The 17,210-nt window shown below is 34.8% G+C and overlaps 1 protein-coding gene and 2 long non-coding RNA genes across 5 annotated transcripts in view; 2 read left to right on the forward strand and 1 right to left on the reverse strand.

Annotated features, from left to right (window-relative positions):
• Positions 1–17,210, reverse strand: part of LOC127844355 (copine-3-like) — a 53,985-nt gene that overhangs the window by 17,380 nt on the left and 19,395 nt on the right. The gene's annotated exons all lie outside the window — the stretch shown is intronic.
• On the forward strand, positions 1,016–4,847 carry LOC127844363 (uncharacterized). Its single transcript, XR_008032687.1, has 2 exons — positions 1,016–1,284; positions 4,106–4,847. It is a non-coding gene; the product is annotated as an uncharacterized LOC127844363 (long non-coding RNA).
• LOC127844364 (uncharacterized) lies at positions 14,606–17,152 on the forward strand. The gene is made up of 2 exons (XR_008032688.1): positions 14,606–14,872; positions 16,525–17,152. It is a non-coding gene; the product is annotated as an uncharacterized LOC127844364 (long non-coding RNA).

Raw genomic sequence — 17,210 nt, forward strand, 5'->3', positions numbered from 1 at the left:
ATCTACCCACTCATTACAAATTAGTGCAGAATCTAGCCACACATTACAAATCAGTGCCATATCTACCCACTCATTACAAACCAGTGACCCACCCATTACAAATCAGTGCAGAATCTACCCACCCATTACAAATCAGTGCAGAATCTACCCACTCATTACAAATCAGTGCAGAATCTACCCACTCATTACAAATCAGTGCAGAATCTACCCACTCATTACAAATCTGTGCAGATTCTACCCACACATTACAAATCAGTGCAGAATCTACCCACTCATTACAATACAGTGCAAAATCTACCCACATTACAAATCAGTGTAGAATGTATGTATTTCCTTAATGTTAAAAACAACAACACGAAAGATGTATTATCATTGACCAACATTAAAAGTACCAAATGTTATCGACACAATAGAAGATCATGGTTATCGCCCCAAAAATAACTCTTATCATAATACAAATAATATGAAATTAATAATGCATACAACAAGTGTTTAATTGTTTAAAGTCATTAGATGGTTATGCAATTCATTCAAAGATACTTCTTTACTAGAGTTGTTTATGTTTCTCAGGACAATTGTGTAAGATTCTGTTACTGTATAATCTGGAAATAGGAGATTCCTATTACTTGGTGAGCTGAACCCCCTAAACAATATTTTTTCCCATTTAAGCCTAGTGGACTCTCCCATCCTTCTAAATTGGATCATTTTATTTCCAAAACTAGGGATGTCTAGTATATTTATTTCTATATTTAGAATATATCTTACTGAAATTCCTTTAAGCAAACAGCACAGACCTTGATGAGACGCCACATCATGCAGCGTCTCATCTGGGTCTGCGCTGTTTGCAAAGTCCTTTTTTCTAGACGCTAGGCATAAATGGGTTAAACTTCAAAATCTAGCAAAAGAATCAAACTGGTCCATCACTGGCAATGTATTCAACTCTTTTCTATGAGTTTATAGCTAAAATTCAAATGTATGTAATAATTTGCACATTAATCACAAATGACATCTCAACCATGAAAATACCTGTTGGAATGAAATTTAAAATTGAAAGCAATGCAACAATTCAAGCAGCTGACACTAGAACAGCCTATTTTACAGGTTATGATTTTGTTTACCTGGGCCACCTGACCCTAACTCCAGTTGCTATACACAACTGATAACCTCTTTGGGCTGGGTTGTCAGTGATTTCTGGCTCAGTCAGCATGAACATTTAGTGAATACAGAGGTGCAATAGGTTGGGAGAGCAACTGAATTTTTTCAGGAAATTAACTGAACACCAAGGTATTAAAAGTTTATTTTAAAAAACGGTAATAAAAATTTGTTATTTTATATTCAGGAATAAATTTCTTTACTTTATTAAGTGATTTAAGTTCTTATTGTTATCTTTATGTTGTAATAACTTTGAATAATTATATAACTGTTAAGTGTTAGGTGTCTAAGAATTTTTCAGTAAACAAGCATTTGTGACTTACAGTGGATCACCGAGTGTATATTGATCTATAGTCCGTGAGTGGATTCATTTGTATTTACAAGTTAGTATTTAATTTTATAATTTTGAATGATGTTGGAAACTCCATAAACATTATTATGGTGATTTTCATAATCTGAATGTTTTTTTGTAATATTTTGTCTATAGTGTTAGTATAATAAGATTTTGTTCATGACTTTTTCATTAACAGATAGTATGTTTTATCTTTTTGCCTACCGGTATATTTGTAAACTGTGTTAATGCTTGCATGGCCACTGTTACATGTTTTAGAGAATTTTAAAAAATCCAATTAAACAAACATTTCTGAATAAAATAATTTATATGATGCAATTTGTTTATGTTCTATTTGCTCTATTTTACCAGTCAAAATTAATAGTAATTTTTTGAAAAAAAAAAGTTTATTTCAATATTGAGTTCTTATTTTGACTTCACATAATAATGCGTTTCTGAATTTTGCTATTTCTGAAAATCTTTACTTAAATTAATCATTTACAAAAGTCAGGCCACAATTCAGGCCTTAAATGGATGGAAGTTTAAGCAGCCATTAAATAATGTAGCGTATTGTTAAGTTTGTTTAATAATACATAAAACAACTTTTAATTTATACAAACAGTATACAGAAAATCATGTACAAATATAAGAAGGAAAATGTATTTTGGTTTATTTAAATTGTTTCATTTTTTTAATAATTGAATGTCCCTTTTAACTGATTTTAAAATGTAAGTTTTGAATATTTAATTAAACATTTTTGTTTATTTTGAAACCGTCACATTAGGTCATTTAACCCTTATAGCACTGGAACAGAATTTTAAAGGCCTTTGCAAACAGTTTAGATCCAGATGAGAAGCCACAGAACGTGGTGTCTCATCAGGATCCAAACTGTTTGCTATTCTGATAGTATTCTTTGGAAAAAAAATCCAAGAAAATGCTAATTTAAGAAAATCAGCAGACAACATTTTAGCAGACGACAAATTTCCCAGCATGCAAAGGGTTAAAAACTGACCACATCTTGAATTAGAATGTTTATTTTATCAGTATGTTATCTACTAAGGCCCATTTATCATCTGCTGTCAAAATTCCCGTTTGCAAACATTTATGTTGATTGTGACATTTCATTTTTGCAAAAATGCATCATATCCAATTTGATTTTTATCTAACACATTTCTCATTTCAAGATATCTATCATTCTGACACCTTTTATGAAAGTGAGAAATAGTGGCCATGCACAAGAAAAATATAGAATTTAGCTTTACTTAGTGACATTTTACTGTGTATTTCTCTGTGATATATATGTTTATACTTCACTAAAGATTATAAAAAAAAACATTTATTATAAACAAACATTAATTTAAGAAAACAGATAAGACTTCTATGTGTCTGAATTGTTAAATCTAAGGATTATTGTTATTATTTCTTTAACTGAGAACCTATGGAAATAACTGTTGATATTTCAACAAATAAAAGTGTTTTTACTACATTACACTGTCAGAGAAGATCTGTCACACAGGTATATTGAGACAATCTGTCACACAGGTATTTTGAGACAAATAATTTGATGTCGCATTTCTATCAGAATCTCGCAAAAATGTCTTCTTCAAATAGTTTATAGCATAAAATATGAATTATGTTGCAAATATCTAGTATTCCTTAAATTGATCAAGCAGCTCACAACTTTTGATATTAAGGGCCATTCAGTTAGTATGATGTCTGTTGAGTGTTGTGTATCGATAGTGGTGTATAATACAGACAAGGCACATCTAACCTAGGAAACGGTGAACCCAGGTTCAATGCCACTTTCTGGAAGCATCTAAGCTTTCTTTGTGGTCACCACACTGTACAGATGGGGTTTCCTGGGGTTAATCAAGCCTCTCCTCTCAACACTAGATCACCCAAAATTGAAAAATCATTATGTACCTACTTAAGCTCAATTGGCGGCTCAGGGATCACTAAAATGTACTTGGGTACTCTACTTTAATGTGCCCCTGGTACGAAAAATATACTGAAACATACCCAGGAATTCTCGATCATGCTAAATTGGTTGTTGTCGGCAATTTTTATATTAACTCTTTCAGTGCTGGAACCGAATTTTGAAGGCCTTTGCAAACAGTTTGGATCCAGATGAGACGCCACAGAAGTCTCATCAAGATCCAAACTGTTTGCTATTCTGATAGTATTCTTTGAAAACAAAATCGAAGAAAATGCTAATTTTAAAAATTCAACAGACAACATTTTAGCAGACATTCCAGGTCCACACCTAATGCAGCCTCAGATGGGTTTTATATATACAAAATATACACAAATACAGACAAGAAATTCAATAGCTCACTCCACCCTTGTGATTGATAACCACTTGACCAGTCCTCTTACTCTTATCTGACCTGTTCAATTTAAGCATGTGATATTTGATCAGGGCAGAAATTTAAACAAGATTATAATGACCAAGCGCTATTCATTGCATTATCTATGTGATTTCGGAGCAACACAAATCAATCTTGACAGGTTTGGAATTTTAAATTTAGTTCACTAAACTTACAGTTATTGTGACAAGAATTTGAAAGATACCAACGAATCAAATGAAAGAAAAAACTGACTCATATTTTAATTTATTTGCAGGTACACATTCCTCTTGCATATTTGGAGCACAAAGAAGCTGACCAAAACCCAGTGTGGACATTATTTTAGTGGACGTAAATTATCTGAACTATTGAACTGGTAGCTCTTCAAACTCTGACTCAGGAGAGCAGGACAGCCATTTCAAAAGGATTCCTAGAGTCTTAATATAGAACACCAAACAGTGCATCATGGGAAGCGGTGAAGGTCAAGGTCATGGAGGAGGCCTCTGTCCAGGATTATTGTGGGGATTTCTGTGGTTTCTGATCCTGTGGTTTCTCGGATGGCCAATAGGATTTTTTGTGGCTTGGTGGTACATTTTCCTGCTGCCATTTTCAGCTTGCATAGAGCCTCTTAAGGGAATATGCGAATCATTGCTAAAGATAGTTCAGCTACCACTTACATGTGCAGAAAACATGGTGGCCATGAAACCCCTTTGTGGAGGATGAATTAGAGAACTAACTTTTAATTTAAACCCTAATTAAGTTATGTTGATAGTGAAATAGACAATAAACTTTTAAACTAACGCTTACATGGATAGTGAAAAAGAAAATGTACTTTTGGATTAAACCTTTATATTGTTTTTAAATGCCTGCTTTATTAATCTTAGTGCCTTTTATTTAATAAATGTAGAAGTGAAAATAATAAAATTACTTTTTTCCATAAAAAATCTTGCTGTTTTGTAATTTTTAATAACCATGATAGTTGTATGTTGAATTCAATGTAATAAACCGGTATCACATAATGTTACCAGTTATTTAAAGCACTTGAATTCGATATCATGCTGAATTTCCAATACATATGAAACAATCTATTATTGTTGTATTGAAAATGTCGGCAATTTCTTTCTTTTTAAAAAAGAAAAGTTATCAGGCTGAGGCCCAACAGCAACTAATTAACTTTAGGTTAAAGAATTTTTAAATTCTAATGAAAAACATTTATTTCCTCTGTTCTTCCAGCTGATCTCTAATCACATAATGCGGACACTGTTGCCCCTATTCTGCCCCAAAGAATATGCCTTCACAGTCTTGCACTGGAGGTAGTAGATGGCAGAGAATTACATATACTAGGAAATAACAGTTTCTCTGTTGACACAAAGTAGATCTTTATCTGGCATACCAAAACGGCTCTTGAGGAACATAGTAGTACGGCTGTTAAGTGGATTTTCATTTAAAAGAGACTTCCTTTAACCCTTTCCCCCATAAGAAGCCAAGTGAAAATGGCTTTTGCAACCAGCATAAAACGAGAACAACCTGCAAACAATAGATGTGTTTGTCAGAAACACAATGCCCCCTAATGCGTCGCTTTTTTTTACCTTTGACCTTGAAAGACGACCTTGACCTTTCACCACTCAAAATGTGCGGCTCCATGAGATACACATGCATGCCAAATATCAAGTTGCTATGTTCAATATTTCAAAAGTATTTGCAAAACTTTACTATATTAAATATTTAAATTTTTGACCTTTGACCTTGAAGGATTATCTTGACCATGACCTTTCACCACTCAAAATGTGCAGCTCTATGAGATACACATCCATGCAAAAAATCAAGTTGCTATGTTCAATATTTCAAAAGTTATTTCAAAACTTTACTATATAAAATTTTTACATTTTTGACCTTTGACCTTGAAGGATGACCTTGACCTTTCACCACTCAAAATGTGCAGCTCCATGAGATACACATGCATGCCAAATATCAAGTTGCTATGTTCAATATTTCAAAAGTTATTGCAAAGCTTTACTGTAAGGTTAAAGTTTTGGGACAGAATGACAGACAGAAAGACAGACAGGCCAAAAACAATATTCCCCGATCATTCAATCCGGGGGCATAAAAACTGAGTAACTTGCAGTCTCATCATTTACTAAGGGTTGGAAATGAAGACTTTAAAACTTCAATTTAGTAAGAAAGGTATTTAATTTAAATTTACTTTCTCATGGCCTACAAATAAATGTGTAAAAATATGTATCTAAGTGGTAAAGGGTTAAATACATTCCATGAAAGAGGAGAGTCATCCCTCATTACCCTGTGCATAATAAACAGGCTAATCTGGAACAACACATTACTCAATTGCATAAAGCTCATGCTTTCCATAACCAGTGTAATAATAAATCACAACCACATCACAAGTGAGTGGATACCAGACACAAGAAGTCAACAAACAAAACTGTATCTATGGCTGATATCAATGCTCTTGAATGAAGAGTTCACACCCATGCTGCCATACAGAGTTTATGCTAATACAATTTTAAGTGGTTTGAATTGTTGAGCACTTAATATCAATACAATTTCAAATTTGAAATTGTCTTGCAGTAGTACATGAATGCTTGATGTTGCACTTCATGAACAAAATATCATATATATTGTTTATTATGGTGTTTGTTTGAAGAACATTGTAATTTGCATGGTGGTGTATTGCATTCAGATTTATGAACATTGATTGATCGTTCAATCTATATGTTTGATTGTTCAGTCTCTTTGATTGATAATTCAATCAATTAGGTTGATAGTTCAATCTATGTGATTGAAAGTTCAATCTATTTCATTGGTAATTGAATCTATTTGATTGATAGTTCAATTGATTCAGTTGATAGTTCCAGTAATTGATTTGGTTTATACATTATATCAATTGAATTGAAAGTTCAATCTATTTGGTTGACAGTTTAATCTATTTGGTTGACAGTTTAATCTATTTAATTGATAGTTTAATCTTCTATTTGACTGATAATTCAATCTATTTGGTTGATAGTTCAATCAATTTGGTTGAAAATTCAATCAATTTGGTTGATAATTCAATCTATTTGGCTGATAATCCAATCTATTTGGCTTATAGGTTAATCAATTGTATTGAATGGCACGGTACAAAATTTCTTCATGTCTTCCTCAAAGCATTCAAGTTCTGCAAATATTAAAACAAAAGAGAAAGATGTGTTAATATGTACATCATACATGCAATGCTTGGCTGTGACTGTAAGTGATTAAGTATTGTTTTGACCCAATATTGTGATCTTTACCTTCAAAGTTGGGGAGAACAGACAAATTCTATTGATTAAGTTTAAAATAGAAATCACTCTACTTAGTTTAAACCTATTTATTTTAGCTCCATTGCATTGAAAGCCTCAGGCTTATAGAAACGCTCTTGAATTCCTGGGCCTATAACCAGTATTTGGTGTCTTTGGGGATCAAACCCTTGACCTCTCGATGGCTAGGCGGAGACCGTATCCATTAAGCCACGGCGATGTCCTAAATCACTCTACTTGTTGAGTTAGGATCTGCACTATAAAATGTCACTATGTAAATGGGCTCTGCCAAAGAAAAATACCAAAAGCAACACTACAAAAAAGACATGAAATTAACACGTCATCTGAAATATTTTTATCCGGATATATGTTCACTTTCGACATATTTAAATAAAACCCGACACAAGGTCAAGGTCATCTTTCAAGGTCAAACATCATATAGGGGGACATTGTGTTTCACAAACACATCTTGGTTTCAGTTTATAAGAGAAACATTCATAACACTTTTTCTTACTTCAATTCCTTTGTAAGCAGTCACCATCTGATCTAAAATGGCACTAAATGACAGGGTTTTATCTCATGTTTACAAGATGTTGTTGTTGGTCACAGCCACACCGCCGCAGTAATCTCCACTGGTAAAAGTCGTATGTTCAGTTTTGTGACCCCCAGGGCAGGGTCAAATTTGAGCCCAGGGGACTAATTTGGTAGAGGACTATTAGATATCACTACTCACCAAATTTAGTAGCCCTAGGCTTTATAATTATGAACAAGAAGATTTTTAAAGTTTGCACAAAATAGGCCTTATTTAAGCATATGTTCATTTTTGTGACCCCCAGGGCAGGATCAAATTTGTCCCCAGGGGCATAATTTGAACAAACTAAGTAGATGTCACTACATACCAAATTTGGTAGAAATAGGCCTAATGGTTATTGACAGGAAGATTTTTAAAGTTTGCACAAAATGGGCCCAATATAAGCATATGTTCAATTTTGTGACCCCTGGGGAACGGTCAAATTTGATCCCAGGGGCTTAATTTGAATAAACTTGGTAGAGGACTATTAGATGTCATTACATACCAAATTTGGAAGCCCTATGCCATACGGTTATGGACAGAAAGATTTTTAAAGTTTGCACAAAAAAGGCCTTATATAAGCAAATTTCAATTTTTTGACCCCCCGGGGCAGGGTCAAATTTGACCCAAGGGGCATAATTTGAAGAAACTTGGTAGAGGACTATAAGATGTCACTAAATACCACATTTGGTAGCCCTAGGCCCAATGGTTATGGACGAGATGATTTTTAAAGTTTTCACAAAATAGGCCTTATATAAGCAAATTTTCAAATTTTTGACCCCCTGGGGCAGGTTCAAATTTGACCCCAGGGGCATAATTTGAAGAAACTTAATAGAGGACTATAAGATGTCACTACATACCAAATTTTGTAGCCCTAGGCCCAATGGTTATGGACGAAAAGATTTTTAAAGTTTTCACAAAATAGGCCTTATATAAGCAAATTTTCAATTTTCTGACCCCCCAGGGCTGGGTTAAATTTGACCCCAGGGGCATAATTTGAAGAAACTTGGTAGATGACTATAAGATGTCACTACATACCAATTTTGGAAGACCCTAGGCCCAATGGTTATGGAAGAAAAGATTTTGTAAAGTTTTCACAAAATAGGCCTTATATAAGCAAAATTTCAATTTTTTGACCCCCCGGGGCAGGGTCAAATTTGACTCCAGGGGCATAATTTGAACAATTTGAAAGATGTTCACACCAGGAACATTCCTGAGAAATTTCATCAGAATTGGACCAGTAGTTTAGGAGAAGATGTTAAAAGAAAAAGTTAACGCGCTGACTCACGCACGCACGACGGACACAGGACCATGACATAAGCCCCGCTGGACTCTGGCCAGTGGAGCTTAATTTTAACAACTTTTAAAGTTATCGCAGGATCCAGAAAAGTGTGACGGACTGACTGACAGACAGACAGACAGACTGACAGACAGACAGATGAAGTGCAAACCATAAGTCCCCTCCGGTTTCACCGGTAAGGGACAATAAGCAATCCTCATGTCACAAAATATAACAATAACAACAGAACTTTCAAAATTATATAATCGTTTCGCATTTGCAACGCTTTATAATTTTCAGCTTTTTAAATCATCTAAAGATGCATAATTATAATGGATATTTTAGAGCATGGTAAATGCTCAGTATAACTGTTTCCTTGCAAAAGACTACAATGAAAATTTGCAAATCTGAAACGATTTTTTTTTTAATTTTGTCATTTGATCAAAACATAAAAAGGTCCCTTTAAAGACCTCTTGAAAGCCATCTTTGTATGAAATTTTATTTGAATCCAATTAATACTTCCTAAGTTATTCTCCACACAAGAAGCCAGACACACTGAATGAGGGATGAACCAAGGTATAAAGGACAAAATTGTGATTTCTATATATCAATAATTTCAATTTAAAGCTTTGATATTTAATTACTGCATGCTGAAGCTTTGATATTTAATTACTGCAAGTTTTCACATTATTCTTCAGTAAAGGCTGAAAACTGCTATTCCTTATACGTCTATTGTAATTTCAAAATATATACAGTATCCAGTAACTACTAGTATTACGAGACCAAAGGCCAAAATTTGCATATGGCTGAAACACAGCTGTTAATCACACGCGCCACTTCTTTTTTGCGATGCATTAATAATTGAGCCAATTCTACTTCCGAGGTGGCGCTCAGGCCCGGATGTTTTAAAATTTACCAGATACTTTTACAGGGTGATTATGTACAGAAACATACAATCACAACCCATTTGGAAACGTGAGGACCTTTATAAGTTGTTGCATGGTAGAATTCGTAAAAGCAAATCTAGCCGATCTAATAGATAAATTTGCATTTTTTTCAAAATGCACATTTATAGCTATTTTAAAGCGAAATATTTTATGTTATGGTTTATATTATGTTTACAGGACTTACATTATTTTTTGTAAGTTGACTACTTCAGCAAATATGAGTCGTGTGCCTTTTTAATTAGGAAAAGTATTTTTCTAGTAATGTCTTTATAGGTTTTAACATTCTTCTTTGTAAGATAAGAACATTTAACATGTATTATACAAACTAGAGTGTTCACAAGATTTTACTATAGCCATATATAGCCATATAAAGGCCCGGTCACACCGCCAGAACTTTGCTGGAGCGTTCCTTGAACTGTATGAAGAGGGGCCGAATTTCGGCAACGCTCGTCACCGCGCACAAAATGGGGGAAAAAATCGACAACACGGGCGTTGCCAAAGCGGTGCACTGCTGAAGCCAGCGTTGGTTTAGCGTTGGTTTAACGGTATCGAGCTTTGCTTTAGCGGTGACGCGAGCGTTGATAGAGCGGCGTTCTTCGCATGCGCGCGTCGGCTCTGCGGGAGTTTAACGTTGGTATAGCGGCATACCGCTTCTGACTACGGAACTAAACGGATCGCTTTGATAGACGTTCTGATAATTTTTGATAGAAGTCAATAGTTGAAGTTCATCATGCCACGTAGACAAAAGAAGTGGAAAGCTGGAGATGGAGAGTCAGCATTCTGTAGAACTCTGAGCCAGAGTTAGGAGGAGCTTTACAGGCCACGTGCTTGCCATCGATGGCACCAACTGTGTGGGGAAACTTCCATCTTTGGTACCATTTGTAAGCCAGGTCTCTCCATCCTTGGTCAGTTGTTGGGCAAAACAACAATTCATCTGTGTACTCCCAAATGATGACCTTTACCACTTCTCTAACTACCACCCTAATGGTGTTGTGGGGAACCCTCCAGGCGTATTGCATATTTCTGTAGGTGTTACCAGAGGCCAGGTGCCGTAGGGTGATTGCCACTTTGAGACCAGGTTCCAGGCTTGGTCGGTAATTGGTGTCTTGTTTGGTCAATCGGGGGGTCAGCCTCTGTACAACTTCATCAAACAAGGCTCGTGGATCCTCATTCCTCAGCTTCACCATCAGCTTGTTATACAGTTCATGTTCAGGCCTTCTCAGTATCCACTTTCTGACCCACACAACTCTGTCTCTCCTTCTTCTCTCTCTTCTCCTTCTGTCAACAGCTTGTTGCAATCTGAGGAGGTTCTGATTCTGCTGCTGGACTAGTGCACCAATCACAACAAGTCTCACATTATCCATGGTAGAACACTTTTACTGTAACTGAGCAAATTAAAATGAGGTCTGCACTCAACGGTAGCTCGATTTTAAATGGACTCCTGACTCATTTCGCCCCGTATTTATAGCCAAATTCTGGTCCCGCTCCAACACCTCAATACCAACGCCATACCAAAGTTCATCACTGCAATGGATCGCTACTTCAACGCCCGACACCGTTTCAGCAATTCCGTGTCCGTTTGAAAAACACTTACAACCGCTCCACCAAAGTTTGTGCAACGTTTAATCACCGCCCGGGCAAAGCTTGCGAAGCAGCGGTTGTCCAGCATTCAAGATTTTTGCGTTTGCCTTGCGGACCCAAACGTCCACGAACTTGCGTCTAGCGGTGCCAAACTTTGACTGTGCGTTGGTAGAACGGTGGTGAACTTTGTCAGAGCGGAAAATTGCTCGCTCCTCACCGCTCGCAATATTTTGTGCAGCTCAAAACTTTCTGAGCGGTAGGAGGAACCATCAGCGGTGACCGAGCGTATACGGCGTTGCCTTAACGGTGGCCAACTTCTGTTTAACGGTCGTGAACGGTAGCGAGCGGTGATGATTGTTTTTCACCGCTACAGGAACGCTCAAGCAAAGTTCTGGCGGTGTGACCGGGCCTTAAGGAAAAATGCCCCACCCCTTGGCAGCCATGTTTTTCAAGAAAAGGTTACCATTTTTGATCTCACTAAAGTTATCAGTGTGACAAATCTTCTGAGCAAGTTTCATGAAGATCGGAAAATAAATGTGGCCTCTAGAGTGTTAACAAGGTTTTACTATAGCCATATAAGGAAAAATGCCCCGCCCGTTGGCGGCCATATTTTTCAACCAACCAGCATCATTTTCGAACTTGTCCAAGATATAATTGGGATGAATCTTCTGACCAAGTTTCATGAAGATCAGACAAAAAATGTGGCCTCTAGAGTGTTAACAAGATTTTACTATAGCCATATATAGTCATAATAGGAAAAATGCCCCTCCCCTTGGCAGCCATGTTTTTCAAGCAAACGTAACCATTTTCGGACTCATCCAAGATCTCATTGAAACCAATCTTCTGACCAAATTTCATGAAGATTGGACAATAAATGTGGCCTCTAGAGAGTGAACAAGGCAAATGTTGACGTCGCACAACGGACGACGCACAACGGACGACAGACAAATGGGGATCACAAAAGCTCACCATGAGCACATTATGCTCATGTGAGCTAAAAAGTTAACGGGAATAGACCGAGCTTACTTCCTTTTTTTTGGAGTTAATCGTGGGAAAAACAACCTATATGAGCCTAATTAAGATTCGCTGACCTTGGCCTTTTAGTAAATTAAGCATTTGGATTAAGGGACACAAATCATCGTCTCAAGAAGAAGTATTATCTTATATTTATTTAGGTGAATTATCATACTTATACAAATATTGCGGTCGATGAATTATTTTTATAATGTTGAACAGTATACGTTATTGGTTTTATTGAGTATAACAAATTGTTGGTATATATCGTACAATTTATTTTATTCATGTTGGTGACTTCTAAATTGAGTTGATCACTTCTATATTTTATAAAAACTACATCTTATTTATTATAGAATGTGTTTATGTTCTGTAAAGATTTTGGCCTGTATGTACTGTGAACAATAAATTAAATATAACACATAACATTATCTATCAAATGTATGTTATGTGATAAGGTCATTGTGATAGACTGTTGATTGATATATCCTGCATTGGCACCAAACCCTATCATTAGCGCCACCACCTAAGCATTGGCTCCATCTCTTTTGGTAAAATGCAAAATTTATATCTACTATGTCTGCAAAAGGCCAATATTTTTGTGCATGCACCATCTAATGTATGTTGTATGCAACCTTTTAGTGCCGTTAGCAATTTTAATTGGGTGGAAATTTTGTTGTTACACAGTAACAACTTCTCAAAATTCATTTTAAAACTCCACCATGCCACAACTTATAAAGGTCCTCACGTTTTAAAATGGGTTGAGAATGTATGTTTCTGTACATTTTTGGATGGTCTTTGCTGAATCGAACTACATTACCCAATTTTAAAAATAATGCGAAATATGTTAAAACAAGAGATGTGTTTATTGTCAGAAACACAATGCCCCCTATTTCGCCGCTTTGAAGCCATATATTTGACCTTTGACCGTGAAAGATGACCTTGACTTTGACCTTTCACCACTCAAAATGTACAGCTCCATGAGATACACGTGCATGCCAAATATCAAGTTCCTATCTTCAATAATGCAAAACTTATTGCAAAATTTAACCAAGGTTAAATTTTGGGACACACACAATGAATGAATGAATGACAGACAAACAAGCAAAAAACAATATGCCCCAGATCTTTCAATCCGGGGGCATAAAAACCTATAAAGCCTAATCAACCTGTACAATTATCCAAGAAATTTCAAAATGAGCACCACCTCTAAAGTTGCATTGGCTCATTTATTAATGCATCTCAAAAAAGAGGTAGCGCGCATGATTAACGGCCGTGTGAGAGTATGGTACCCATGTGTAAGCAAGTGTACCCCAATCTATATTTGAGTGAAATTTTGAATATTGCGTTACATCCTTATCAAATATTGTACGCCTGGTGTATTCAAAAGCTCTGAGATTGTCTCTTTGACAAGTACAGATACCGGTAACAAAATATTTGCATTCAAATTTTTGACAAGCGTGGGTTGAACAGGAAATAGCTTTGCTTTATTCTTTCTAACAACTAAATACCACTTTCAGAATCATCTAATACCTTTGTAAATAATAAAGTAATATTTAACAGGAAACTGCCATTAAAGTTACAGATTGTAATTTATTTTCATTCATTTATAGTAATATTAAATGCAGCACATACCTTGATACAGTTTAAACCTAATGGTATGCTTTGCAATACAAATTGATAAAACATTCACTGGAGTCACATGAAAGAACTACATGAACAAGGAAACAAAATGAAGGTGAATCATCATATTAAATTATTTATTAATATGTTTTATCATTGAACAATTCAAAAAGTTGTTTTTTTTATTTAAAAAAATGTAAGGATGGACAAAAGATACCATGAATAAAAAAACTAACATTCTCTTCAATGTTTTCTTATAAAGATATCAACTTAAACTTTTTTTTTCAAATTAAACAGTGTCCTTCCAAAGCAACATTCTTACAATTAATTGTTACACCTTGAGGAAAACTTTATTATAAACAAGAATCATCAAACTCCATTTGACACAAATAAGGTTTTAGTTATTGATCTTTGTATCTGTTGACAATGAACTCTTGACACATTGTTCACCACATAAGCGACCCTGTGAATAATTGTGTGGACGAATACAGGGACAACCATAGAGCCATCTAGAGCCGTCAACGGGTATTGACAAGCCTTAAATGTGGGTCAAGTGACAACTATGTAAATTGATCCTGGCGCTTTTTGTCCAAGTACCACATTGAACATTAATTTTGTGTGGGTGTTAGTGGATCTGCAAAACAAACTTGATCACAGTGTGTATTGAAGTGGACCTGCAAAACAAACTCCATCACGTGTATTATGTTTGTTCTTCATATGGCTTTATTGTCTTGAAGTGAGTAACAATGTTTAACTTTTCTTATTTGCCAATTTACAGTCATAAACTGTAAGCAGATGTGCATTTTAAATTAGTTTGTTGATTCTAAATTTACTATTATTACACAAGCTCTTTCAGTAAAACAAATCATATAAAGCTACACTTTCTAGCTACCATATTTCAAAATGTGTGCTTTTTATTTGCTGAATTTGCGCCACAGAAGTAATGGGGGAAAAAAAACTTGCAAGTCTACCAAAATTTGACTATTTTGTACAGTCACCATGCAAACTCCCAGTGTTTTCATGCAGAATTAACTAAAACAGGCATATATATATATATATATATATATATATATATATATATATATATATATATATATATATATATATATATATATATATATATATATACAATAGTTGATAGATGGATCCTTTTTTCACATATTGGCTTGCCTTTGACAAAGTCTTAACAAACCTCTAAATAACTGTTTCTTTGCAAAAGTTTTGCAGTTATTGCCCAAATCGAAATTATTTGTATCTGACATAAGGACAAATTTGGACCAGTTAAGTTTGGTTTCAAGTCACTCTGATATGTAGTGAATTGACATAATGTACTTCTCAGAAACATGACTGACATGTCACAGTTTGTAGGATTACTATTAATAGACCACTCTGCAGTTATAATCCATGCCATATGTGTTGATTGTGTCTCTCTTATATAATAGGAAATGTTATTAACCAAATTAAAAACCAAGTAAGTAAATGTCAAGAAAAAAGTTTTTAAGAATTAAAATAGTAATATTTGGACAGAAAGAAACTTGCGGAAGACCTTTCCAGATACTTCTTGTTTAATTAAGAACTAATTAAAATTATGTGTATGTTATGTTATTAAATTTAATTTTGAAACTAAATCCTGTGCTTCATTTAATTCCCCTTAAAATGCATTTACTTACAAAGGTTAGGAACTTCCTTTGTGAAACTATAAAGCTTCTTGTTTCAATTCCAGAACATTCTTTAAAAAGTTACTAAGCGTTTTATACATATTTGAAAAGCATTAAATATTTGGTATATTTATTAAAACGAAAAACAAAGATACATTAAAGAGACTTGCTCACAGATTTTGTAAAAAAAATAATAGTTTGACATTTAATGCCATTACAAAGAGCTCAATTATTTTTATAAGAAAATATTTTAAGAAAGAAACTAAGGAAATTCCTCACATAATTGGAACAGAATCCTTTGGATTAAAAAACTCATTAACCTCTTGGGTGCCTGAATTGTTATAATTACTGTAACATACATGTACCTAATAAAAACAATTCATGCTTTTCACTTGTTACAAAATAAAACAATTTCAACAGAAACACTCCAAACTATTTGATTGTTTTGCATGTTAATGCTTTATAATTACATCAATTTCAGATGATGATTTATAAAAACTTCAAACGTGTATTCAGTTGGGTTCTACGTCCTTAGTTTTATTTAGATCCCTGGTATACATTGTTTCATTTATTTTCAATAAGGGAGAAAAGTTGGCAAATGGTCATTTTAATCAGTGAACAAGTCACATACTTATAACAATGTATGTACATTTAAGGTGAAGAGTAATTAGATATCCACATTCTGCAAAAAGATGATACTTTATTGATAATTAATTCATCTACATTTCAGTGCACAACCACTCATTAGAATTGGACTTGTGAAACACTAGTACACCACAACTGAAACCAGATCTGAAAGAGACTCCCCAGAGTCTAAATATAGAACACCTCACAGTGCATCATGGGAAGCGGTCAAGCTGAAGGTGCCCCGGGTGGGAAAGTTGGCTGTCCAGGACTATTGTGGGGATTCATTTGGTTTCTGATCTTGATATTCCTCGGATGGCCAATAGGATTTTTTGTGGCATGGTGGTACATTTTCCTACTGCCGTTTTCTGCATGCATCGAGGCACTTAAAGACACTTGTGAACTTTTGCTAAGAATAGTGAAACTGCCACTGACATGTGCACAGAACATGGTGGCCATGAAACCTCTATGTGGATAACAATTCTATATTGAAGACGTACCTGTCTACACCAGCATTTGAAATAATAGTCTCAGCATCACAAATGTAAATTAAATGTCATTTTGCTTGGTTTGTAGCTTTTGTATTATTATTGCTTAATAATAATGCATTCTTTCATTTATGATCTGTCACCTCTAGATATCAATTTTTAAATCAGCATTAACTTACACGCAATGTTGTATCTGATGTCAATAAAAAATCTTGTGTAAAAAAATTGTTGTATATCCCAAACCCTGATACAGTTAATTTATATCACTCTATGGGGCAACATTTTTTTACATTTTTCTAGTTGA

Source organism: Dreissena polymorpha, chromosome 9 (assembly GCF_020536995.1).
Source record: "Dreissena polymorpha isolate Duluth1 chromosome 9, UMN_Dpol_1.0, whole genome shotgun sequence".
NCBI lineage: Eukaryota > Metazoa > Mollusca > Bivalvia > Myida > Dreissenidae > Dreissena > Dreissena polymorpha.